At 43.1% G+C, this 26,120-nt stretch overlaps 1 protein-coding gene and 1 non-coding gene across 2 annotated transcripts in view; one reads left to right on the forward strand and one right to left on the reverse strand.

The window, feature by feature from the left end:
* ADRA1B (adrenoceptor alpha 1B) overlaps positions 1–26,120 on the forward strand; it is a 62,404-nt gene that overhangs the window by 30,079 nt on the left and 6,205 nt on the right.
* On the reverse strand, positions 14,035–14,140 carry LOC138988737 (U6 spliceosomal RNA). Its single transcript, XR_011464992.1, has one exon. It is a non-coding gene; the product is annotated as a U6 spliceosomal RNA (small nuclear RNA).

Genomic DNA, 26,120 nt, shown 5'->3' on the forward strand with positions numbered 1-26,120 from the left:
AACATCAATAGCTACATAAAGGAAGGACTCTGAAATCGAGGGCAGTTGTCAAAGATAGGTTCTTAATTTTTACAAAGAAAAAGTGCTCATTTGTGTGTGTAATTAATGATTTTTAAAGCTCTCTTTATTAAAATAAAAGCATAAATTAGATCATCCCTATAGGAATAAAGAGAAATACAACAAAGAGCTTGCTTCAAAGAAATAAACTACCTAAGTGTAATCAGATAGTTTGTTAATTAACCTCTTATATTCTCCCAGGTAAAGCAAACTACTTTTTTTTTCTTTAAATTGGAGTATAATTGCTTTACAATGTTGTTTCTGCTATACAATGAAGTGAATCAGTTATCTGTATACATATATCCCCTCCCTCCTGGGTCTCCCTTCCACGCTCCCCCCATCCCACCTATCTAGGTCATCACAGAGCACTGAGCTGAGCCCCCTGATAAACATATTTGCAGGGCAGGACGAGAGACACAGAAGTAGAGAGCAGACATGAGGGCCCACTGGGGGAAGGGGACAGTGGAGTGAATTGGGAGATTAGCACTGACCATGTATACACTACCACGTGTGAAATAACTCGTGGGAAGCTGCTGTGTACAACACTTCAACTTTGCCTACCCCTGAACTCTCTAGGGCTGGAAATTCTCCTGTGGGGCTCCTTCCTCTGGTTTCCTTGCTGAGGAAGCCCCAGACCTGAAGGACCCGCACTCCAACCTGATTAGATTTGTTAGCTGGGTGAGTTCCTCTCTGTGTCACTGTCACCACCTCTCACTAAGAGGTCTATCTCGGTGAAACCCTGAGATTCTTTCATGCTTCCTGTAGCCTGTGCCTCTTCTGAGATGGTTGAGAACACTGCATGTGACCCTATTTAGGGGATTTTTTTTTCCCCCCACAGTTTGGGAAGAGAGATCCTTTTCATTCGATTTTTCTGAATTTTTTTCCCAATCTTTTCTTCCCCAAATCACAAGGGAAAAAGGTAAAATGAGAAAGAATACAAAGGAATACTTTCTCATTATGTAGCTAAAATGCCATGGTGATTCTCTTCCAATCAGTATGTTATTACTGAGTGACTGACTTACGACCAGAGTTGGCTCCCATTTTCCTTCATTCTCTCTCACTTTCTCTGACTCTCATTCTCCAGTTTTATTTTTCTGTGTGTTCTCTTCCTTTCAGATCAGTAGCTCTTTATCATTCAATGAGGATCTTTACTCAAGATGTGCCCATTTATTTACATCATCATCTTACAGAAAGCACGTTTACCTTTGGGAACTTCTTAAAATAGACAAGTTCTGTTTCCTCTGAACCTTTCAAGCAGCCTTTCCTTTTTTTGACAAAACATTTCTAAAGATACCAGTTTATTCAGAATGTCCCAAGAATAAATGATCCCATTTGTTAGCGGAGAGCCTTGGCAATCTGCTTTCTCACCGGCCAACATCTCCTGGCTGGAGTCTCCTGCTCCTGTGTTTTCATTTCTTACATCTGACCCTGGCACAGTGTCCCGCAGGCTGCTCATTCTTCTAGATACAAATTTCATCTGCCCTGCGTTTTGAAGGATGATCGCAGCACAAGGTCTCTGTTAATCAGTCAATAATTGATTAACATGTAGAGAATGGCAAACAGCCAAAGAAACATCAGGCTGATGTTGGGAAACCTGGTCCCTCGACATACCGTGTTACAATTTTGTCAAAGTGTCCCTAATAAAAGATGACTGCTTGCTCATGATAAATGAATCAGAGCCCTCTAGTAGGTGTCAACTTAACAAGACCCTGCTGTTAGCACCAGGCAGCACAGCCACCATTTGTATGATGTGCCGGGCCCTGTGCTGAGTGCCTTACATACATTATTTCCTCCAGTCTCCACAACAACCCTAGAGAGGAGAAGAGAGGCTTATTATAACCTAATTTTACAGATGTCTGTAAAGGCAGGAAGGAAGGACATATTGAGGTTCAGAGACTGAGAAGCTTATAAAAATCACACAGTCAGCTCACATGTTAAGTACCTACTTCGTGTCAAAGTCTCTTCCAGGCAGTGCAGCTCTAATGAGACAGGCAAAGCCTCCACTTTCCTGAAGCCATCATTCTTGGGGAGTGGGTCTGGACAAATGCTCCGTATGTAAGTGAACAATATGTCCAGTCACTGTAACTCCTAGAGAGGAAATAAAATGAAGTGGTGGACTAGAAGGGTACAAGAAAGTGGCAGCCAGAGTGCTAGAGTGAAGAGAAAGAGGAGAGAGGTGACAAAGGATGTCAGGTTGAAAGACAGCATGGACATTTTGTATGATCTTCCTGGTCATGATAAAGAGTTTAGTTTTCTCTGAGTGTAGTAAAAAATCATTGGAAGGTTTCACAGAAAATAATATCGTCTGATTTATGTTTTTAAATACCTCTGTGCATAAATGGAGAATTGATTTTAGAGACTCAAGAGTGGAAGCAGGAAGGACACTTTTGGGAGGCAGTTTAAAAAGTGGTCCAGGAGAGAGGTGATGGTGGCTTGGGACTGTGCTCTGTTTTTGTATATAAAAAGCGAAACCATCCAGGAAAAATAAACGTGATGTAGGATTTACAGAGGACCCTTCCTTCCATACTAAATTGACTTGAGACATCTTTAGGCCTTGTCCCATCTCATACTAAATGTGTGCAAAGTATATACCACTTGTTTTTCTTTACACTTTTTATTGAAGTGTGACATACGTACAGAAGAGCACACCAATCATAAGGACAGGGCCCTGTTGGTTTTCATAAAGTGAACACATCACTGTAAGCAGCACCCAGACCAAGAAAGAAAAAATTTTCCACACCCCAAAACTCCCCGTCCTGTCAGTCTCTGGCATTCCAAGTATGTTTTTCCAGAATGACATTCTGTAAATCAGTTTTCTCAGTCTTGCCTAACCTATGACCCCTTTCTCCAAACCGAAAGTTGCATGCCCTCTGCCATCAGAGATTCTCTTACACAGCCAACCAAGAGATTTGAGCCTTGCATTCTGTGATGGGTAGTATGAAAACAACAGTATTTTCATATAAATAAAAATTCTAATATAATGTTGAATGTGCTTTTTTCAAACCTGACATAAACTCCCATTCCCAGATTCTGTTAGGCCCCCCTCTTGAGAATCACATGTCCAAATTCTGTTAAGATTGCAAGTTACCATTGTCTAGAACAGTCTGGAAATCTAACAGCACAGACGATAGGACTGGGATACATGAGTCTGTAATAGAACAAAGCCATGATTTCCAGGGTTTGTTCAGGGGACAAGACACTGGCAGAGAACCAATATTTACTGAACACTTATTATGTCTCTGGCACTGAACTAGGTGTTGGAGTATGTTTTCTTATTTAACCTTCACCACCCTTTGAGGATGGAGTCATTCTCTCCACTGAATAACTAAGAAAACTGAGTCTGTGCTGTGCTATGCTTAGGCGCTCAGTCATGTCAACTCTTAGCGACCCCATGGACTGTAGCCCACCAGGCTCCTCTGTCCATCAAATTCTCCAGGAAAGAATACTGGAGTGGGTTGCCATGCCTTTCTCCAAGGGATCTTCCCAACCCGGGGATTGAACCCAGGTCGCCCACATTGCAGTGGATTCTTTATCCTCTGAACCACCAGGGAAGCCTAAAACTGAGGCTAAAGGCGAAATAATTGAGCCAAGTTCTCAGGACTCATACTGACCAGACTTGGAACCACCTCTGTCTGCCTCCACATCCCATGCTCATTTCACTCAACCAAAGCAGCCTCTCTCATTTTTTTTTTCCTCTGATCTGTACTTAATAAATTGAAAATGTTGTTCCTGAAATAAACCACATTTCTTCTAATGGTTTCCCATTTACATTTTTTAATGCATTGAGTTTGAAATTAACGGTGAGGCAACAACAACAACTTGTAAATGAAATGGAAAACCTGGCTATAACTTTGCTTTCTTCCAGAAAACAAGGGCTCTTTAAGCCTGATGAAGTTTAATGCTTGCTGTAAATCCAGGAAAAGAATGAATGAGCACAATTTAAATCCCCCAACTCAGAGCCTGGCCACTAGAGGAACATAGGGGCCATAGTGTGTCTGTTATTGAGAAGGGAGCCAGCAATTTACAAACAATCTAAATTAACCGCGTTAACATCTCTGGCAGAGCAATTCATGTTCTCTGGCTTTCTGGAAACTCCAAGCTCAAGCTGTCCCTAGGTTCTTTGGCTTTGCGTCATGAAGGGAATTGATTTGATCAATTACATTGCTGCCGCCTAATTAGTAAGCATGGCCACACTTGCCCATCCGTTTCACAGAGATTAAACTTGGGATCCTGACTGCAGACCAATTTTTGTAGCTAAAAGTCGCTGTGCCTTTCATTCTCAATCCATACCAAGTTCCCCAGAGTTAATCATAACAGGACTTTAGAGCTGGAGGCAGGTTGTCAGAGTCCAGACAACTGGGTCTCTGGGGGCCTCCTGCATGACAACGAAGATTATTTTGGGAAAGCTATTCTGGTTAAGAACCCCTGCCTTTCTGTGCATGTCAGGTATCACCCTTCACAAAGCACATTCACCCCACCCATTCATTTGGGTTTCCCGGTTTCTCAGGAAGAAAGAGGTACAGCTCTCATTTTAGACACAAAGAAAGGAACCTTCACAGAAATAATTACTCAAGGCCATTTCTCAACTAAGATTAGTCATCTGTTTTTATTTTTTATATAAGTAACTTTTACTGAGTTCAGTTTAGTTCAGTTCAGTTCAGTCACTCAGTCATGTCCGACTCTTTGCGACCCCATGAATCGCAGCACACCAGGCCTCCCTGTCCATCACCAACTCCAGGAGTTCACTCAGACTCACATCCATCGAGGCAGTGATGCCATCCAGCCATCTCATCCTCTGTCGTCCCCTTCTCCTCCTGCCCCCAACCCCTCCCAGCATCAGAGTCTTTTCCAATGAGTCAACTCTTCGCATGAGGTGGCCAAAGTACTGGAGTTTCAGCTTTAGCATCATTCCTTCCAAAGAAATCCCAGGGCTGATCTCCTTCAGAATGGACTGGTTGGATCTCCTTGCAGTCCAAGGGACTCTCAAGAGTCCTCTCCAACACCACAGTTCAAAAGCATCAATTCTTCGGTGCTCAGTTTTCTTCACAGCCCAACACTCACATCCATACACGACCACTGAAAAAACCATAGCCTTGACTAGATGGACCTTTGTTGGCAAAGTAGTTTTATCTTATTGTTCATTTTTAGAAGATACAGAAAAACAAAAAGGTAATAAAATGCCATTGTTCACACATAACCACTGAAATGTTTGATGTCTATTTATTTACTCAGCCATTTTTCTATGGGATGATACCATACATGCTATTCTGTAACCTACTATTACCATATTTTTCCAACCATATTCAGTAATTTAATCTTTAATGGTTGAGATATATGGATCATTAAACCAAACACTTATATTGAATATTTGAGATTGGTTCAAAATTTTAGTTATGATAAATAATGTGGCAATAAAATTCTTATATCTAAATAATAACTAACATTTATTGAGCATTTATTGCTCAGATTCTGTACTAAGCATTTTACATGTATTATCTTTATTTATTGATTGATTTTTATTGAAATATACTTGATTTACAATGTTGTGCTATTGTGCCACTCTCCGCTATACAGCAAAGTGACTCCGTTATACACATATATATGTATATATTTTTTAAAATTCTTTTCCATGATGCTTTATCCCAGGAGACTAGATATAGTTCCCTGTGCAATACAGTAGGACCTTGTTGTTTATCCATTCTATATATGCTAGTTTGCATCTGCTAATGCCAAATTCCCAGGCCATCCCTCTTCCCCCCTCCTCCCGCTTGGCAACCGTAAGTCTGATCTCTGTGTCTGTGAGTCTGTTTCTGTCCTGTAGACGGGATCATCTGTGCCATGTTTTAGATTCCACATACCAGCAATATCATATAGTATTTGTCTTTCTCATTCTGATTTACTTCACTTAGTATGATAATTTATGGTTGCATCCATGTTGCTGGAAATGGCATTATTTCATTCTTTAAATTTATTTTCTTAATTGAAGGAGAATTGCTTTACAGAATTTTGTTGTTTTCTGTCAAACCTCTGAGTAGTATTCCATTGTATGAAAGTGAAAGTGAAGTCGCTCAGTTGTGTCTAACTCTTTGAGACCCCGTGGACTGTAGCCTACAGGCTCCTCCGTCCATGGGATTTTCCAGGCAAGAATACTGGAGTGGGTTGCTATTTCCTTCTCCAGATCTTCCCAACCCAGGAATCTCGGGTTGGGAACACAGGTCTCCCGCATTGTAGGCAGACACTTTACCATCTGAGCCACCAGGGAAGTATATTCCATTGTATAGAACCACATTTTCTTTATCCATTGATCTGTTGATGGACAATCAGGTTGTTTACATGTTTTGGCTATTGTAAATAGGACAATAAGGTTGTTTACATGTTTTGGCTATTGTAAATTGTGCTGCTATGAACATGGCGGTGCATGTGTCTTTTTGAATTACGTTATAGTTTTGTCTGGGTATATGTCCATGGTAATTCTATTTTTGGTTTGCTGAGGAACCTTCATACTGTTTTCCACAATGGTTTCACGAACTTACATGCCCACCAACAGTGTAGGAGGCTTCCCTTTTCTCTGTGCTCTCTCCAGCATTTGTAACTTGTAGACTCTTTAATGATTGCCATTCTGACCAGTGTGATGTGGTACCTCATTTGTATTATCAAATTTAACCCTCCCAAGAGTCCTATGAATAAATAATATTACCTTCATTTCATAGGTGAGGAAACTGAGGCCTAGAGAGATTGAGTAATTTGCCAACAATGACATAGATAATGACTCCAGAGGCAGCGCCCTTAATCACTAAGATAAATACTTAGGATTGTAATTTCAGGATAACTAAATACATCAGATTGTAAGGTCTCTGAGTCATATTGCCCAGTTGCCCTCTAGAAAGCATGTCCCAATTCATATTTCCACCATCAGGATATGAATGCCCACTCACCTGCATCATCACCAACACTGGGCATTATTAATTTGTGTTGTCCTTAGAGAAATAAAGTCCAGACTTCTGATAGCTTATTCATGCTCTTTAGAGCATGCGTGCAACCTGGTTCCCAATCAAAACATTGATTTCCTTTAAACCAATTATTCTTATTCTTTTCTTGGTACGTGGGCCCCTTTGAGAATCTAATGGAAGCTCTAAAGCAGCTACACAGAAAATGCACACATGCACATCAGATGACCTTGTGTTTTTGGGAATTCACGGACACCATTAAGGACTCCTGTGCTTTCAGTGAAACTAAAACTAAAAACAGGGCTAATGAACCTTGTCAAATGCTGGTTTGACCAGATGATTCTTTTTAACAGTCCTGCAGTATAAGGAACCAGATCAGAAGAAGCTGGAATAAAATGCCCAGGCACAATAATGGTCCATTTGCCCTGTGGAGGAGTGGTACCCAGGTCAAAACTCTCTTCTGAGGTCACACTGTCCTCCACCAAAGCAGCAAGACCTCAGAGCAGATGGACAGGCCATCCCTGGCCTGCCCCCATTCCTGCGCTTCAGCAGCCTCCGAAGAACAAGGCTGGGCTCCTTCTGCCAAATGTACTTCTTCACACACCAGTGTCTTTCACGATCTCCCCTCGCATCCTGCTCCTTTATGGTTGGGAAAACCTCATCCCAGATCCATCAAGCCTCTCCTATCACCAGCAGTGGAGGAAGACAAGAGGGGAGGGGAGCATGAGGGCCGGGATCTCGCCCATCCATCTGCTGTGATGCCACTCTGCCAGAAAGGTTTTTTCTGGGAACTTCCCTTGGCCAGAGCACATGCTTTGGGGGCCGTTTTTAATAATGATCCATTGAGGCTCAGTGGCACTTTCAGAATTATGGGTGGAACATCTGGTCCCAGCCTTCAAGGAAGGAAGGGGACAGAGGAATCAGCACTCTTGAGTGCACTGCCCTTTGGGGTGACCCAGTGGAAGGTTTAGCTCCATCTGGATAGACAGGCTGGGGCCACCAGACCGCCAGGAGGCACACACGGAGGCTGCAGGCAGCTCCTCAGCTGAACCCTGGGCTCCCTGTCCTTGCTGCCTGTCCATGGCCACGTTGGAGGTCTTATTCTGCACAGGACAACCATATTCTTGTCATAAACATGAGAAGGCGTGGTAATGAAAAGGGAGCTTCTCTGTCCTTTTATTGTCTGGCTTAGCTCTTTCTTTTTATCTCTGTTTATTAATTTTTGTTCATCCTGGGCCCGATCCTCTCACATTTGTTCTCAGCACTGCTGGTGATGGAAGGGTTTGTGGGTTAAATGTCCCTTTACCTCGCATCTTTTTGGGTCCCTGGGGCTTACTTTCACAAGGCCAGGAGCTGACAGGCAATGACTTTTCAATTCTAAATAATTACAGTTCCTCCTGGATTTGGCCGGGAATATGAGTCATCTGAAAACTAATATATTCACACCCCAACATAGCTCTTCTGTTTCCCCTGCACCCTCTTGTATCCTCTTGTGGAATCTGCTCTGCTTTTTAAAATGTCCTTTTAGTCCTTGGTGTTTTGGTGGCCTTTCTCACCAGGTCCAAATGGCAAAATATAGGACAGCAGAGGCTCTACTACTTAATATCTCTGTGACTCTAAAGAAGTAACTTCTCTTCTAAGCCTCAATTTCAGTATTTGTAAAATGGGGACAGTAAATGTACCTCCCACGCTGAGTTGTTTTGGGTACTGAGATAATGCATGTTAGGGGTTCAGTTGGAGAAGACAATGGCACCCCACTCCAGTACTCTTGCCTGGAAAATCTCATGGACGGAGGAGCCTGGTAGGCTGCAGTCCACGGGATCGCTGAGGGTTGGACATGACTGAGCAACTTCCATGCATTGGAGAAGGAAATGGCAACCCACTCCAGTGTTCTTGCCTGGAGAATCCCAGGGACAGGGGAGCCTGGTGGGCTGCCGTCTATGGGGTCGCACAGAGTCGGACATGACTGAAGTGACTTAGTAGTAGTAGTAGGGGTTCAGTACAGCCCTTGTCTCTCATATGCTCCCAGTAGATGGTAACGGCTATTATTATTGTTGTTGTTGTTAAATTCAGATCACCACCATCTTCTGTATCTTCTTGGGCAACATCATAAGGATTGAGTCCATTTCTAGCTATCATGAGAGTCACCCCAACTTCTCCACCTTCCTTGTGATCAGGACACTGCATAGGACATCAGACCTCCCTACTCAAGCACTAAATAGTCTAAGGTCACCAGCCCTCTGGAACACACCTGCCTGCTGAAACACACCTGCCCCACTCCTGTTACACCCTCACTCACAAAGGGGAAGCAATTCCCTGTCTTTTCAGCTCTTGTCTCCTCAAAATGTGCAAAGATGGAATTGGTTTTGCAGGAAATTTCTCTGAAAGTAGCAAAATCTAATGAAGTGAAGTGAAAGTCACTCAGTCATGTCCAACTCTTTGAGACCCCATGAACTATACAGTCCATGGAATTCTCCAGTGTGAATACTGGAGTGGGTAGCCATTTCCTTCTCCAAGGGATCTTCCCAACCCAGGGATCGAACCCAGGTCTCCTGCATTGCAGACAGATTCTTTACCAGCTGAGCCACCAGGGAAGCACAAAATCTAATGACCCTTTCCCAAACTATCACCCACCAACACCTCTCCATTTTAGCAAGTAACCATCATCTCCTGGTTTTCTTCTAGGCCCCTTCACAAAGAATGTTCCAGGGAAATAGCAAGTCTCTGGTCTGTGGGAATCAGCACTAAGATGCAGAAAGATCAGATGCTCTGGGATTATGCCTGGGATTGAATCCTATCTCCACCACTATGTAATCTTTAATTGCTGTAAACCATAGTTTTCTTCATCCATAAAATGGGCATGATGGTTGTATTAAACTCACCGGCTTAAATCTCCTTGCTTTCCCAGTCAGTGTTAATCTCCTGGATTAAAATCTCAACCAGTTCCAGACACCTAGGAGATGTTGTTCAATAAAGACTCTGTGAAGTGGAGCAAAGTTTGGGGCCCTCTCACTGCAAGCAGTAACCTAAAAACATAGATCAAATTGAGAAAGAAGCATTTATTTACATGAAAGAGATAAAGAAATTGTATTTTCTGAAAATATGGTTCTTTGAGGAAAGGAACTGTCTTTAAGAAAATATCTTAATTAGAGCTGAAGGTGGAAAATGAAACCCATCTCCTCACATCACTACCCACATCCTGTCTTCCTCATTGCCCTCAATAATGCTGATGCCAAAGCTACCAGAAGAGAACAGAAATTATTGCCTTAAAAACAATAAGAATTTGGAACCCCTGAAGCAATGTGGGAAGAAAGAAGTTGAGGTGAGAGAGAGCAAGAAGAGGGGCAGGGAGCCCAGCCCTAAGCACTGCTTTAAATTCCTGGTGCAGGTGACTTTCCTCTTCACTGCTTCCGGGTGCTATAAGCACTGCTTCCGGGCGCTATAAGCACAGCAGGCATCTAGGGAAATAGAGCCAAGAAACAGGAGAGACGGGGATGAAGTTATCCCCCCTGCCCCACCCAGGAGCCAGGAACATTGAGGGAGAGTTTCAGATATCCCGGGGTTATGGAAAAGGGACATTCAAGATCACCTTGCCTAGCTTTCAAGGGGAGGAAAGGCTCCAATTTATGTCAGGGCTACATATATATATAAACAACATAGGCAGTAAATACTGAACAACTACATCCTGTCCCTTCACAGAAATTCTCAGAAAACATTCTTCCAGGGTCTCAGCAAGCCCAGCCAGCTCTCTGGCCTACAGGCCATCTCTGAGTTGAGCTCTAAATGGTCTCCTAGGCACTTGCATCTGCAAAGTTTCCTAGCAGCGAAAAGCCTTTGAGCTGTGAGAAAGGGCAGCAGTTTGGGGGTCATTTTATGGCAGGTCTGTGAACCTGGACTGAGGAGCAGGATGAGGATTTGCTGAAATCTGGACAGCAGCACGTATTCAGCAGCAAAGACTAATCATTTCATCATACAATATTCATGACACCCGCGATGTCCCTGGCCCTCGGGATACAGAAAGGTAGGCGAGGGCTCTGGTGAGAAGGCAAGACGTCCTAGATAGAGCGGGCTGGCGCCGTGCACCCTGAGGGCCGCAGGTGACAAGGGAGGCATGACGCGCGGGTGTGGTCCCCTCTGGAGGAGTGCGTCCTAAACCAGGCCAGACCAGTGGAGAGGAGATGTAGAGCTGTCCAGGGGTCCCAGCCTGGACCCGGCAAACCAGCAGATAAGATTAGACTCCCACCAGCCAAAGGACAGAACAGAGGGATGAGTCAGAAAGAGGAAGGCAGTGGGGGTCAGCAGACAGCTGCTCAGAGAAGGGATGAAAGGCATCGCACGGTGCCTAATGGCCTAAGTGGTCCCATCTCAGCGTTTTACCACCTGATTCCCCAAGGCCAGTAATGGTCCCTGTTCTCTCTGGAGCCTTTCATCCCACTGCTCTGAGCATCTCGGCCAGGCAGCAAGCTATCTGCTCCTCAGAGGGCAGGCTCCAGTACTTCACCGCCTGTTTGTTACAGGCTCGAAGGCGCTCTGGCCACAGGTATATTCCTGCCTTCTCCTCTAGTCTCCCTTTCACCTTGACAGTGGGGTGAACACAGCTGAGAATCCAAGAAACAGGGAGCATGGGTGCTAATGCAACCCCCTGTTTCACACATGAGGAAGTGGGGCCCAGAAATGTGATGACCGTGCATAAATATCAGTCAGTTATTTAGCCCTAGGCTAGCTTTTTTTGCTAATATTTTCAACTTCTATTTCTCTCTCTCCTTTTCCCATCTCCCCTCTCTCCCTATTTCTAATTACAAAAGTAATGATTATTCATTGCAAAAATAATTTTAAATAAAAAGTGAAAATCTTCCCCTAAAGCCTTCCTCCAAAGATAACCGTTACGAAGTTTTTTCCACCCAGATTTTTTCTATGAACATGTGTGTATATGTGCTCAGTCATGTCCGTCCAACTCCGAAACTGTATTGGGCTGTAGCCTGCCAGGCTCCTCTGTCCATGGAATTCTCCAGGCAAGAATCCTGGAGTGGATTTCCATGCCCTCCTCCAGGGGCTCTTCCCGACCCAGGAATCAAAGCTGCACCTCCTACATTGGCAGGTGAATTCTTTACCACTGAGCCACCTGGGAAGCCCTATGAACATACACACAGACACATACACACATACATGCACACATGTGTGCACACACACATGTTTTTCTACAAGAATCAGATCATACTAGACTTTCTTTCCTGAAATTTGCTTTTTTCTACTTAACTGGGTCATGAGCCTCATTTCAGGTAGACCTAGCTTACCATTTTAATAGATGTATGGTTTTTCAATGCATGAATGCTTCATGGTTTATTTCACAATCCCCTATTGCTGGAATGTAGGTAATTTCCCATCTTGGGGGGACATTACTGGAGTATCCTGTACTTTTTAAAGATTTATTTATTTATTTGGCTGTGTTGGATTTTAGTTGCAACACACAGGATCTTTGATCTTCATTGCAGCATGCTAACTCTGTCATGGCAGGTGGATCTAGTTCCCTGAGCAGGGATCAAACCTGGGCCCCCTACATTGGGAGTGCAGAGTCTTAGCCAGCGGAACACCAGGGAAGTCCTCTGTACTTTTACCTTTGTTCTGTTTACAAGTACTTCTGTAGGATATATTCCTAGATGTGGAGTATTTACGTCAAAAGCAAAAGCTAAGATCATTTTAGTTGTATTAAATAACACCAGGTTTTTTTACCCAAAATTTGCACTCCCACATAGAATGTATGAAAATTTTTCATACATTTGCCAAACTAATAGACCTGAAATAGTTTTCTGCTTCTTAATTTGCATTATTTGCTTGGTAAAGGAATTTTATGATGTTTTCATGAATTCACTGGCTACTCGTACTTACTCTTGTTATTTGCTTGTCCATATGGTTTCCTTTGTTTTTATTGAATTGTTTTCTCTTCTTGATTTGAAAGAGAGTTTTGTGTATTGGAAATATTACTGCTTTTACTGTTGTTGTTGTTTTTTTGTTTTTTTTTTTTTGCCATTGCTTTCTTTTTCTTTACTTTACAATATCGTATTGGTTTTTCCATACATCAACATGCATCCACCATGGGTGTACACGTGTTCCCAATCCTGAACCCCACCCCACCACGTCCCCCTCATACCATCCCTCTGGGTCATCCCAGTGCACCAGCCCCAAGCTTCCTGTATCCTGCATCAAACCTGGACTGGTGATTCATTTCTTATACGATATTATACATGTTTCAATGCCATTCTCCCAAATCATCCCCCCCTCCCTCTCCCACAGAGTCCAAAAGACTCTTCTATACATTAGTGTCTTTTTTGCTGTCTCGCATACAGGGTTATCGTTACCATCTTTCTAAATTCCATATATATGCGTTAGTATACTGTATTGGTGTTTTTCTTTCTGGCTTACTTCACTCTGTATAATAGGCTCCAGTTTCATCCACCTCATTAGAACTGATTCAAATGTATTCTTTTTAATGGCTGAGTAATACTCCATTGTGTATATGTACCACAGCTTTCTTTTCCATTCATCTGCTGATGGACATCTAGGTTGCTTCCATGTCCTGGCTATTATAAACAGTGCTGCAATGAATATTGGGGTACACATGTCTCTTTCAATTCTGGTCTCCTCGGTGTGTATGCCCAGCAGTGGGATTGCTGGGTCATATGGCAGTTCTATTTCCAGTTTTTTAAGGAATCTCCACACTGTTCTCCATAGTGGCTGTACTAGTTTGCATTCCCACCAACAGTGTAAGAGGGTTCCCTTTTCTCTACATCCTCTCCAGCATTTATTGCTTGTAGACTTTTGGATCACAGCCATTCTGACTGGTGTGAAATGGTACCTTATTGTGGTTTTGATTTGCATTTCTCTGATAATGAGTGATGTTGAGCATATTTTCATGTGTTTGTTAGCCATTTGTATGTCTTCTTTGGAGAAATGTCTGTTTAGTTCTTTGGCCCACTTTTTGATTGGGTCGTTTATTTTTCTGGAATTGAGCTGCAGGAGTTGCTTGTATATTAAAAATATGGAATGCTTCACGATTTGCATGTCATCTTTGTGCAGGGGCCATGCTAATCTTCTCTGTATCGTTCCAATTTTAGTATATGTGCTGCCGAAGCGAGCACTGCTTTTACTGTCATTTGAGTTACAAATGTTTCTCTCAGTTCTTATAGCTTTGTTTTCAAAGTTTGTGACTTTATAGAAATGTCCAGGCAAATACAGCAATACTTTACAGATCCTGAACTCCTGTCATATGTAAAAAGGTCTTTCCTATTTCAAAACCATATAAAAATGTTTACTATATCTTCTAATATTTTAAATAATTTTTAATATTTAATATATTAGATCCATCTGAGGTTTATTTTAATGTAAGAAATAAAGTAAGGATCCAGCTTTATTTGTTTCTAAATAGCGAGACTGTTGTCCCAACACCACTTATAGAATAATCTTTTTTCCCACAAGCATTGAAATGACATATCAAATTCTCTTGGATACTTGATTCTCTTTATAAACTATATAATTGCATTGATCTATCTGCCTTTTCTTGCACTTCCTGCCCTCAGTTCAGTTCAGTTCAGTCGCTCAGTCGTGTCCGACTCTTTGCGACACCATGAACCACAGCACGCCAGGCCTCTCTGTCCATCACCATCTCCCAGAGTTCACTCAAACTCATGTCCATCGAGTCAGTGATGCCATCCAGCCATCTCATTCTCTGTCATCCCCTCTTCTTCCTGCCCCCAATCCCTCCCAGCATCAGAGTCTTTTCCAATGAATCAACTCTTCACGTGAGGTGGCCAAAGTATTGAGTTTCAGCTTTAGCATCATTCCTTCCAAAGAAATCCCAGGGCTGATCTCCTTTAGAATGGACTGGTTGGATCTCCTTGCAGTCCATGGGACTCTCAAGAGTCTTCTCCAACACCACAGTTCAAAAGCATCAATTCTTCGCGCTCAGCTTTCTTCACAGTCCAACTCTCACACCCATACATGACCACAAGGAAAAACCATAGCCTTGACTAGATGGACCTTTGTTGGCAAAGTAGTGTCTCTGCTTTTGAATATGCTATCTAGGTTGGTCATAACTTTCCTTCCAAGGAGTAAGTGTCTTTTAATTTCATGGCTGCAGTCACCATCTGCAGTGATTTTGGAGCCCCCCAAAATAAAGTCTGACACTGTTTCCACTGTTTCCCCATCTATTTCCCATGAAGTGATGGGACCAGATGCCATGATCTTTGTTTTCTGAATGCTGAGCTTTAAGCCAACTTTATCACTCTCCTCTTTCACTTTCATCAAGAGGCTTTTTAGTTCCTCTTCACTGTCTGCCATAAGGGTGGTGTCATCTGCATATCTGAGGTTATTGATATTTCTCCCGGCAATCTTGATTCCAGCTGTGCTTTTTCCAGCCCAGCATTTCTCATGATGTATTCTGCATAGAAGTTAAATAAGCAGGGTGACAATATACAGCCTTGACGAACTCCTTTTCCTATTTGGAACCAGTCTGTTGTTCCATGTCCAGTTCTAACTGTTGCTTCCTGACCTGCATATAGGTTTCTCAAGAGGCGGGTCAGGTGCCCTAGAGTCTTTTAAATACTTTTATAATGTGAGATGACTTTTTGGTAAGTTTTACTATCTATACAGGTAAGTTTCCACATTTTCCCCACACCACTCCGGTCATTCCTCTTGTTTTAATTAACCTGGGTATTTTTTTCTTGGTTATTCTTTTATCATCTATATTCTTCCATATATTTAGTTTGGGATCATTTAGGTTCTTCTCTCTACCCACCCCAGTCCCTAAAAAATACCATAATGATATTTTAATGAGATTGTCTTGAATTTACAGATGAATTCAAGGAGAACTGAAGTTGTCTTGGATAGAGACTTTCTATACTCATTAGAAAAGACCATGATTCCGGGAAAGATTGAGGGTAGGAGGAGAAGGTGCAACAGAGGACAAGATGGTTGGATGGCAGCATCAGTTCAGTGGACACAGGTCTGAGCAAACTCCAGGAGATAGTGAAGGACAGGGAAGCCCGGCGTGTTGCAGTCCATGGGGTCTCATTTGGGCATGACTTAACAATGGAACAACAGCAACATACTAAAGCAAGCTATGTCTCTCCCTTTACATGTCTTCCTTTTATGTCCATTCATAAAGTCATATGGCTTCCTTCACATAGATCCCATCAATGCTCAATTTTAAAAGTGTTCTATTGGGAAATTTCCATTAAGGCCAAAGTTTGGAACACACTCAGTTTGGCATCAAAGATAGACCCTTAAGTGCTACAGAAACCACTCCATCCCATCTGCTCCCAACTCTGGGCCTAAGCCAAGAGGTCGCTTCCCTCTTTGAAGTGGGAATGGGTCCATCAATTAACCAGTGGGCAATTGATGTCCCTGACCTGATCCCCAGTCCTGTGCTAGAAATATAGGACAGACTCCATCTTCAAACAGCTTTGATGCTGTATAAAGAGACGAATGGCACTTAAGAATGACATTCCATATTGATGTATGTGATATGGCCTGTGTTTTGATGAAAATACAGGAGAAGAGGCCTGGAGCAGTCAGGAAAGATTTCAGGAAGAGGACAAAAACTGAACTGGGCATTGGCCTGTGGTTACCTTTTGAAAAATATTTATCTGTTTGGGTGTGTCAGGTCTTTGTTGCAGCATACTGGCTTCTCTCGTTGTGGCTCATAGTGTGAGCCACACTTGTAGGCTCCAGACTGTGCAGGCTCAATAGTCATGGTGCACAGACTCTACAGTGCATGGGCTCAGTTGCCTAATGACACGTGGGATCTTAGGTCCCTGACCAGGGCTCAAACCCACGTCCTCAGCATTAGAAGGTGAATTCTTAACCACTGGACTACCAGGGAAGTTCCTGTGGTTACCATTTAAACATAGAAAGAAGAGGAAGGAAGCACACTATAAGCAAGAAAATCACCCCACACCTACCAGGAATCACATAGATACTGGGTTAGGCACGTAAAGAGGAGGTTATGTGCTCAACAAATAGTTTTACACATTCACTATAACCCAAGCTCTGTGTTTGGTGCTAGAAAAACAAGACGAGTAAGACTGACCCTGGCCTTGAGGAGCTTGTGGACAAGGGAGACAGACTGTTAAATAAACAAGTTCAGCAGCTGTTGTGATAGAACTCTGTGGAGAGAATAGCAGAGACTCTTAATCTGGTGACTGCATCTCCTGGGCACCCATGGATGGGATTCAGTGAGTCTGTGAACTCCTGAAATTATGCAGTGCTAAATTACTTGCATAACCAGAATACTTAGGTTAAGAACCACTGAGGTACAGTGCCACAAAATTCTTGGTTTCTGTGTTTTAATGGCCAGATAAGATATATGTAAAGACACCATTACAAATAGAAAGTAAATAATTCTGGTCTTCCCCCAACTTAGAAGTATTTTAAGAGTTCAGAGGCTGTATTTTCTGTTATGAAAAATGCCCAGCTTTGGGACAGGCAGTGAAGTGAAGTGTTAGTCATTCAGTCGTGTCTGACTCTTTGTGAGCCCATGGACTGTAGCCCTCCAGGCTCCTCTGTCCATGGGATTCTCCAGGCAAAAATACTGGAGTGGGTTGCCATTCCCTTCTCCAGGGGATCTTTCCAACCCAGGGATCAAACCTGAGACTCCTGCATTGCAGGCGGATTCTTTACTGTCTGAACCACCAGAGAAGCTCATGCGACTTGGGTTTGAATCCCAGCTCTACAGTTTAATAGCTGTGTAACATTGAGTGAGTTCTATACACATGAAGACTTGATTTCCTCATCTCTAAATTGAGAATTACAGAACCCACCGCTCCCTCCTGCCTCACTGTGAGAGCGAGATTAGCTAAGCTGTGTCAGTTACCTGGATCTGAGCAGGTCTTCACAGCCTGCCCCTTCCTTCTATTTTCACACTTCAGAGGAAGCTGGGCATTGTGGGCTGAGGTTATGAAAAGGAGGAATTTGAGCCAGGCCTACAAGGGATGGAGAGGAGGAGGGGAAAGGAACCGACATTTCAGATCAGTGGACAGAGTAGATGAAAGGAAAAGAGCAAGAAAAGTCAACTCTTATGTTGCGAAGAATCAGTCCATTGCAGCCGGGTTGAACAGGTCTTAAATTCCAACCTAAACAGTTTGAAATTTATCCTATAAACTACAGGAGCCACTGGAGGGTTTGGGACAAGGAAGTCAGTCCCTTGTTGAGGTGGCTTGCGGCCCAGCCTTTGCTCATCCATGAATTCCAAGATACCCAGGAAAACAATTTTTAAAATAAAATTGTAATGTGGACTAAGGCAATGCTTCTCACCTTAGGATCTTGTTAAATAGTAGATTCTGATTCACGGGATCATGGAGATTCTGCATTTCTAACAAGCACTCAGGTGATGTTGACGTTGTTTATCCATGAACCTCACCTTGAGTAGCCAAGGCCTAACATATTTTGGCTTGCTGTCTTTATTACTAATTATTATTCTTGCAACACATGTTGACTGAGTAGCTATTCTGTGTCAGGCACTATGCGAGGCCCTGAGTAGAAAGGGAAGAATCAGACATGAACTCTCTTTTCTAGAAGCTCACAGTCTAATCTTAGATGAGGCATAGCCCTAAGCAACTGTAATTCAAGATAGAGAGTGATAAATGCCATATTTTAGCTTCAGATAAAATACTGTGACAGTTTAGTGAAAAGAAAGATTGTTCCAGTTGAGGGGGAAATTGCCTAGTGCTTAAAGAAATGAATAGAAGCTTCTTTTTCTTATTATTAAGCAATGAGTAAGAACCCAGACTTTAGAGTTAGATTTTAATCTTAACTCTACCTCTTACTAGACATGTGACTTAATTAATCTCTTAAACCTCCGTTTCCTCATCCATAGAATGAAATATAATAATAGCAATGCTTCTGGAAGGATTGGATGAGAGAATGTTTGTAAACATAGTACCTAATAACTGGTTCTTAGTTCATTATAAATGGTGGCTCTGGTGATTATTATTGTTTTCAACATTTACTTTAAAACTTAACATGGGTCTGTTTGGCCCTGAGGATATTGTATTTGTTGGACAATTTTGTGATCTCTTTCCAAGGTTAAGTGGCAAATGAAAATGGAAAAACCTCGAAGGGAATTTCCAAATCCAAGGAAACCTCCTTCTCAATGCTGAAAGAATTAGTAACTAGTATTTGACATTTTTTGTTTTGTTTTTATTGGGCAAACGGTTTGCACTGGGAAGACTTGGCTTGGCTGAAGATGTAGCCAAATGCTCCTAATAACAGCCCCATTGAAAGGGAGTTCCACTCTATTTACAAGCTGATCAAAATGGTTTTACCACCCACTGGCTCCCTTGAGGTCATCTGCTTGTGTGATGCTGAACATGAAATAAGTCAAATCAAATTTATAATCCTAGAGACCCAGATTGTCAGAACTCAGAAGGATGTTACAAACCACCCAGCCCTGGGGGGACCAGACAAATGATGCTCTGCATCTCTCTATGCCTTGGTGCAATCCCCACCCACTGGTCATTCCTTCAACCAATATTTAATGAAGGAATATTACAGGGTCCATAGTAAGAGAATAAGGTACATCAGGGGACCACAGACACATCAGGAACTAACAGAGGAGGCTGCTGGGCTTAACAACGAAAGGTCTCATTTCAACCCCCCTCCCCCCTTACCTGCAGAGAGCCTTGAACAAGCACTGCCTTCTACTTACAGCTCTGTTTCTTCATCTGAAAAGTATGGATAATCCCACTTTGCTCATAGAACTGTCATGTGGATTATATTTAAATAGAACATTAAAAAAGTGTCTTTTGGTTCATTTTTTTGTCTTTTAAATAATATTCATTGGATTTTTCCCAATTACAAAAGTAATTCATGTTTATGGAGAAAATGTTGGAAAACACCAAAAAGCCCAGAAAATAAAATTTCACCCATAATTTCAACACCAAAGGATAAACACAGTTGATGTCTCCTTTCATGTCTGTTTTTCCAGTCCTTTAGACACATCAGCATGTGTATTTTGTTTCCCCATGAATTGTATTGGAAGTGATTAACAGCCTCTATAAGGGCTTCCTGGATTCATATTCAAACTCTGCCCCCATTAGCTCTGTGACTTGGAGCTAGTTCCGTTCCCTCAAGTGTAATAGTCGTGGCCTCCAGGGAGTGCCCTTAGGTTGGACCCCCAGACACCAAGGAGTCCAAGCGGGCAGAATGGTGCCCCCTAGAGCCATGCAGGGTGCAGTCATGCTGAGCTGTCTTAGCAACAGAGCTGGTTGAAGAAGTAAAAAAGGGTGTAGAGATGGTTAGGCATTTGGCCAGTGACTGACACAGAATTTGTTGTTGTTGTTTAGTCACTCTGTCACGTCCCACTCCTTTGTGACCCCATGGACTGTAGCCCATCAGGCTCCTCTGTCCCTGGGATTTCCCAGGCAGAATGCTGGAGGGGGTTGCCATTTCCTTCCCCAGGGGATCTTCATAGTAGCTGCTGCTGCTGCTAACTCGCTTCAGTAGTGTCCAACTCTGTGCGACCCCATAGACTGCAGTCCACCAGGCTCCCCCATCCCTGGGATTCTCCAGGCAAGAACACTGGAGTGGGTTGCCATTTCATTCCCCAGGGGATCTTCATGGTAGCTACTATTCCACAAACCTTGTGGTTTTGAAGAGTGGGGATTCACTGTTCAGATTCGTTGAATAGCACCTTAAGGATGACCCACCCGGACCATGGTCCAGCCAAGAAGTACTTCTCCTTGTGCTGATCCTGCTTCATTTTAGCTTTTGGATCCTTGTACTTCACCATCCCTCTAAGTCACCCTTCAGCAGGCAAAGCCCATGGGATATGAGTGGGCTCACTGCACCATCTGCTTGCTGCTTTATCCCTTTCCTCTCAAGTTCTCCCTCTTACTTGCCCCACCCAGATGTGAAGCTTTCAACCCCTCCAAGCCCTTTCAGAGGTGTTGTCTCATTTGATCTGTTTAAAAAACCTCAGTAAGAGACTAACAGGAGGCATCCTAATGGAGCCATGGGGCCTCCTACAAGTGGTTTCCCAGAGCTGTGCCCACAGTGCTGCTCAAAATGACTACGGATCTGAGTGCAGTGCAAGATGGCTTGAAACGCCAACCAGAGATGGCACCAACTGAATCACATATTCAGTCAGTCAATCAGTGAACAAATATTTATTTAGCACTATTATGTGCCAGGGGCTGGGTTCTCTAGTGAGGAAATAGTCCCTGTTCACTTCTCTTTCAATCCTTCAGGTCCTCAAAGAGGAATGAATGCCCCTCAGTTTAAAGCCAGCAAGTCTTCAACACCCCTCAACCTGAGCTAATCTCCCTCTTTGAAAAAGAGAGGAGGCTCAGACACACTACACTATGGAGTCATCCAGAGCTACTAATGTTTTGTCTTCATCTTCTTTTTCTCTGCCATTGCATTCTGTTTATAGCAAATAATGCAGGTTTTTAAACAGTAATAAAAAGCTTTCTTTAAAAAAAAATTTAGATACCAAAAGTGAATTTATTTAGAGAAAAGCATTAAGTAATGGGTGGTCCAAGGAGTGGAGTGACTGATGCTTAGGAAGCTCTAGACTTGAGATGGGTGAGGCTTAAACCTTTGAGGGTTGCTGACCCCATCAAGCCCATGATAGCTATGGATTCTCCCCCAGAAAATTGCATGAATATCACATACAGTTTCATCAAGTTCCAGAACCAGCTGGAGCCCTATCCCTGGGCCTGTACTGGGAAGAGCAGCAGGGTGAGAGTCCTGACACCTGCTCTGCACAGGAGAGCTCGTCTTCTTCTGCATTTCCTTCATCTTGGTAGCACTAGCACTGGCAGCAACAGCAGCATTGGCAGTAGTAACGTAGTTGTGTTTGCAGCAGTCGAATAGCTGTACTTATTGAGTACTTTTAACATGCCAAGCACTTACCAAGCCTAAGCTCAACTCATCCATTCAGAAAAGAATTATCACCATTCCTGTTTTCCGAGAAACAGAGCTCAAGCAGCTTCTCCAAGTTCACTCAGCTAAGAAGTCAGGGTCAGCACTTGAACCCAGGTGTACCTGCCTGTGTTCGCTGCTCCTGCTGCTAAGTCGCTTCAGTCGTGTCCAACGCTGTGCGACCCCGTAGACAGCAGCCTACCAGGCTCCTCCGTCCTTGGGATTCTCCAGGCAAGAACGCTGGAGTGGGTTGCCATTGCCTTCTTCAATGCATGAACGTGAAAAGTGAAAGTGAAATCGCTCAGTCGTGTCTGCTGAACAGGTCCTTAATCACTGAGCTCCACTGTCTCGATAAATGTTTTTTTGGATCAAGTGAAGGACACTTAAACAGGTTCTGGCTCTCGTACTGCCATTCACCAGCCAAGTGACCTTGTAAAAGTCACTCACCCTGACTGACCTTCCCTTAAGGAAGAAGATTTCCCAGTTCTGCCAAGCCATGATGCTAAGACGCAGGGCTAAGGCGCGTGGGAACATTTCATGGGCAGGAGATGTGGAGCCAGGCTCAAGGACATGCACTGAGAGTTGGTAATCCTGGCAAAGAGCAGACACCGGCCTTACTTCCAGCAGAGAGAGCAGGCTTCCAGAAACCTACATTTCCCATTGATATTTGCTCCCTCTTTTAGCACCTTCGTGCTCGTTGCTCAGTTGTGGCTGACTCTTTGCGACCCCATGGACTATACTCTACCAGTTCCTCTGCCCAAGGGCTTTTCCAAAAAAGAATACTGGTGTGGGTTGCCCTTTGCTTCTCCAGGGGATTTTCCAAATGACCCAGGGCTGGAACCTAAGTCTCCTGTGTCTCCTGCATTGCAGGCAGACTCTTTATCCACTGAGCCATCAGGGAAGCCCCTTGGCATCTTCACTGGCGCCCAAAGGTCCGTTTTTGTGCCCAGAGAAAAAAGGATTCCTGTCACCAACATGCTTTCGTGCCCGAGGAGGCTTGGCACCTTCCCTAATTAATGAGGGCTCTTGGCTCCCACCAGGGCATGCTGGTGTTGCAAACAGAGCCCCTAATCCCGATGGCTACTGTGCTGCTGGCAGGAGAGAGAGGAAGGAAGGGGCCGAAATATGTGTGGAATCTGAGGCGCGTGGCAGTCCAGCCCTGACCCGCACTGCCCCTCTGTGGTGGGTCTGGAGAAGCAGGGATGGGCAGGGCTTCTAGCGCTGGGCTTATAAAGACTGTGAATGATACGGCTGGACAGGACTTGGATCAAACCACTCAACTAAAGGAGGGAAACTATGTCAAATTATTAGGTACTGAACCTGAAACTAACATAATATTGTCCATCAACTCTATTTCAGTAAAATAAATAAATACATTTTTAAAGGAGGGAAACTGAGGCCCAGAAAGGGAAAGCAACTGACCCAAAATGATACATCAAGTTAACAAACATCGATTTCCTGTAATTAGATTTCTAGCCTAATGAGTGGTTTATAGGAATAAGTATCATTTGGTTAATTAGCATTAATGCAGAGTTGATTTAAGTGGCAGGAACCTGGTACCCAGCATGCTAATAAGAGCTTTACATGTTTTATCTTGTTTAATCCTCAAAACAACCCAGGGAAGGTGATACTCTTATTAGACCCATTTTACTGATGAGGAAACTGAAGAAGCTTAGGGATAGTATGAAGCTTGCTCAAGGTCACCGGTCTGGTGAGAGAGCCAGGATTCCATCCCAAGAGTCAGAATCTAATGAGAAAAGGGCAGTCCCTAGCAGAAGTCACCGAGGGCTTGCTCAAGGTGGGAGAGCCATTCTGGTCTGCTGGAGGACGAAATAAAGGAGAATGCAAATGGAACAAGAGGGCGGGCAAGGTCATTATGCAGCTCCCAGATACACGAGGATTCAAAACTGACCACACCACAAAGTTGTGGAGATGTGGGGAAAATATCACACTCATTACACAGTCAATTGGGATAGTAAATTGATACAGCCAGTCAGAAGGCGGTTTGGCTAGCTGTCAGGACTTGAATGTGGAACCTACCCAGTGATTCCTCATGAAGAATGTTACCCTGAAGAAACACTCAAGTGTGCAAAAACACAAGATGCACGAGGCTTTTCATTACTGCAGTTTGTAATAGCCCGAAATTGAAAATCACCTATCTGACTACTATCAGGAAAGAGTTAAGTGAAATACTATATATCCAGACAGCAGGATGTAATGCTGTGACATGAAGAAATGTCTTTTATATATTCTAAGTGAAGAAATAAATTTGGGGAAAGGTATGTGTATGACCCCATTTTAAAAATCCATCTGAAAGGATAAAAACAGAACTGTTGACTCTGGTCCTATCTACTTGAGAAAGAATTTTCACTCTATATTATATAGATTCTTTTTGTACTGTGTAATTTAGCAGGTGTCACTTTTTTAATGTGACAGGTTTTTTTAGTAGAAGTTTAGGTAATTTATAATATTTGTTACTTTCAGGTATACAACAAGGTGATTTGTTTATATATATATTCTTTTTCAATTCTGTTACATTATAGTTTATTATAATCTATTTTGAACTGTGGTGTTGGAGAAGACTCTTAAGAGTCCCTTGGACTGCAAGGAGATCCAACCAGTCCATTCTGCAGGAGATCAGCCCTGGGATTTCTTTGGAAGGAATGATGCTAAAGCTGAAACTCCAGTACTTTGGCCACCTCATGCGAAGAGTTGACTCATTGGAAAAGACTGTGATGCTGGGAGGGATTGGGGGCAGGAGGAGAAGGGGACGACAGAGGATGAGATGGCTGGATGGCATCACTGCCTCGATGGATGTGAGTCTGAGTGAACTCCGGGAGTTGGTGATGGACAGGGAGGCCTGGTGTGCTGCGATTCATGGGGTCGCTAAGAGTCAGACACGACTGAGCGACTGAACTGACTGAACTGATTGAATATAGTTCCCTGTGCTATACAGTAAAGCCTTGTTGTTCGTTTATTTTATATATGGTTGTGTGGATCTGTAAGTCCCCTTCTCCCAATGTAGCCCTCCCCTGCTTCCCATTTAGTAACCACGTTTGTTTTCTGTGTCTGTGAGTCTGTTTCTGGTTTGTGAATAAGCTCATTGGGTTGTTGTCTTACTTGGCTGCTCTGGGTCTGAGTTGCGGCACACAGGTGCTTTAGTTGCAGCGCGTGGGATCCAGCTCCCTGACCTGGGATCAGAACCAAGCCCCCTGCACTGACAGTGCAGTCTTAGCCACTGAATCACCAACGAAGTCCCATTTGCGTCATATTTTAGATTCCACATATAAGTGATACCATACAGTGTTTGTCTTTCTCTTTTTGACTTATTTCACTTAATGTGACCATCTCCAGGTCCATCCATGTTGCTGCAAATGGCATCATTTCATTTTTTTTTTAATGACTGAGTAATATTCCTGTGTGTGTGTGTGCGCGCACATGCATGCGTGCCCACCACATTTTCTCATCCATTCATCTGGTGATGGACACTTGAGTTGCTTCCATGTCTTGACTATTGTAAACAGTGCTGCTGTGAACATTGGGGTGCAGGCATCTTTTTGAATTAGAGTTTTCATCTTTTCCAGATATATGCCTAGAAATAGGATTACTGAATCATATGGAAATTCTATTTTTAGCTTTGTGAAGATATGTGTATTGTGTGTTAGTCGCTCAGTCGTGTCCAACTCTTTGTGGCCCCTGGACTATAGCCCACCAGTCTCCTCTGTCCATGGGATTTCCCAGGCAAGAATACTGGAGTGGGTTACCATTCCCTTCTCCAGGGGATCTTCCTGACCCAGGAATCGAACCTGAGTCTCCTGCATTGCAAGCAGATTCTTTACCATCTGAGCCACCAGGGAAACCCTCTTTTTAAGGATGTGAGGTTTTTTGAATAGTCTTAATTTTTTAGAGCAGTTCTAGGTTCACCTCCAAATTGACAGGAAGGTACTGTGGTGAACCTATATTGACACATAATCGCCTGAAGTCCTCAGTTTACATTAGGGATCAATCTTAGTGTTGTACAGTTTATGGGTTTGGACAAATGTATAACGACATATATCTACCAATATAGTATCATACCAAAAATTTCACTGCCCTAAAAATTCTCTGTGCTCCCCCTATTCATTCTCCACTGTGTCACTTTTATAATAAAAATATAAAATATTAATAAAATGTAATAAAAATATTCTTTCCCTGGAATGG

The sequence above is a fragment of the Bos mutus genome, chromosome 7, assembly GCF_027580195.1.
Source record: "Bos mutus isolate GX-2022 chromosome 7, NWIPB_WYAK_1.1, whole genome shotgun sequence".
Taxonomy (NCBI): domain Eukaryota; kingdom Metazoa; phylum Chordata; class Mammalia; order Artiodactyla; family Bovidae; genus Bos; species Bos mutus.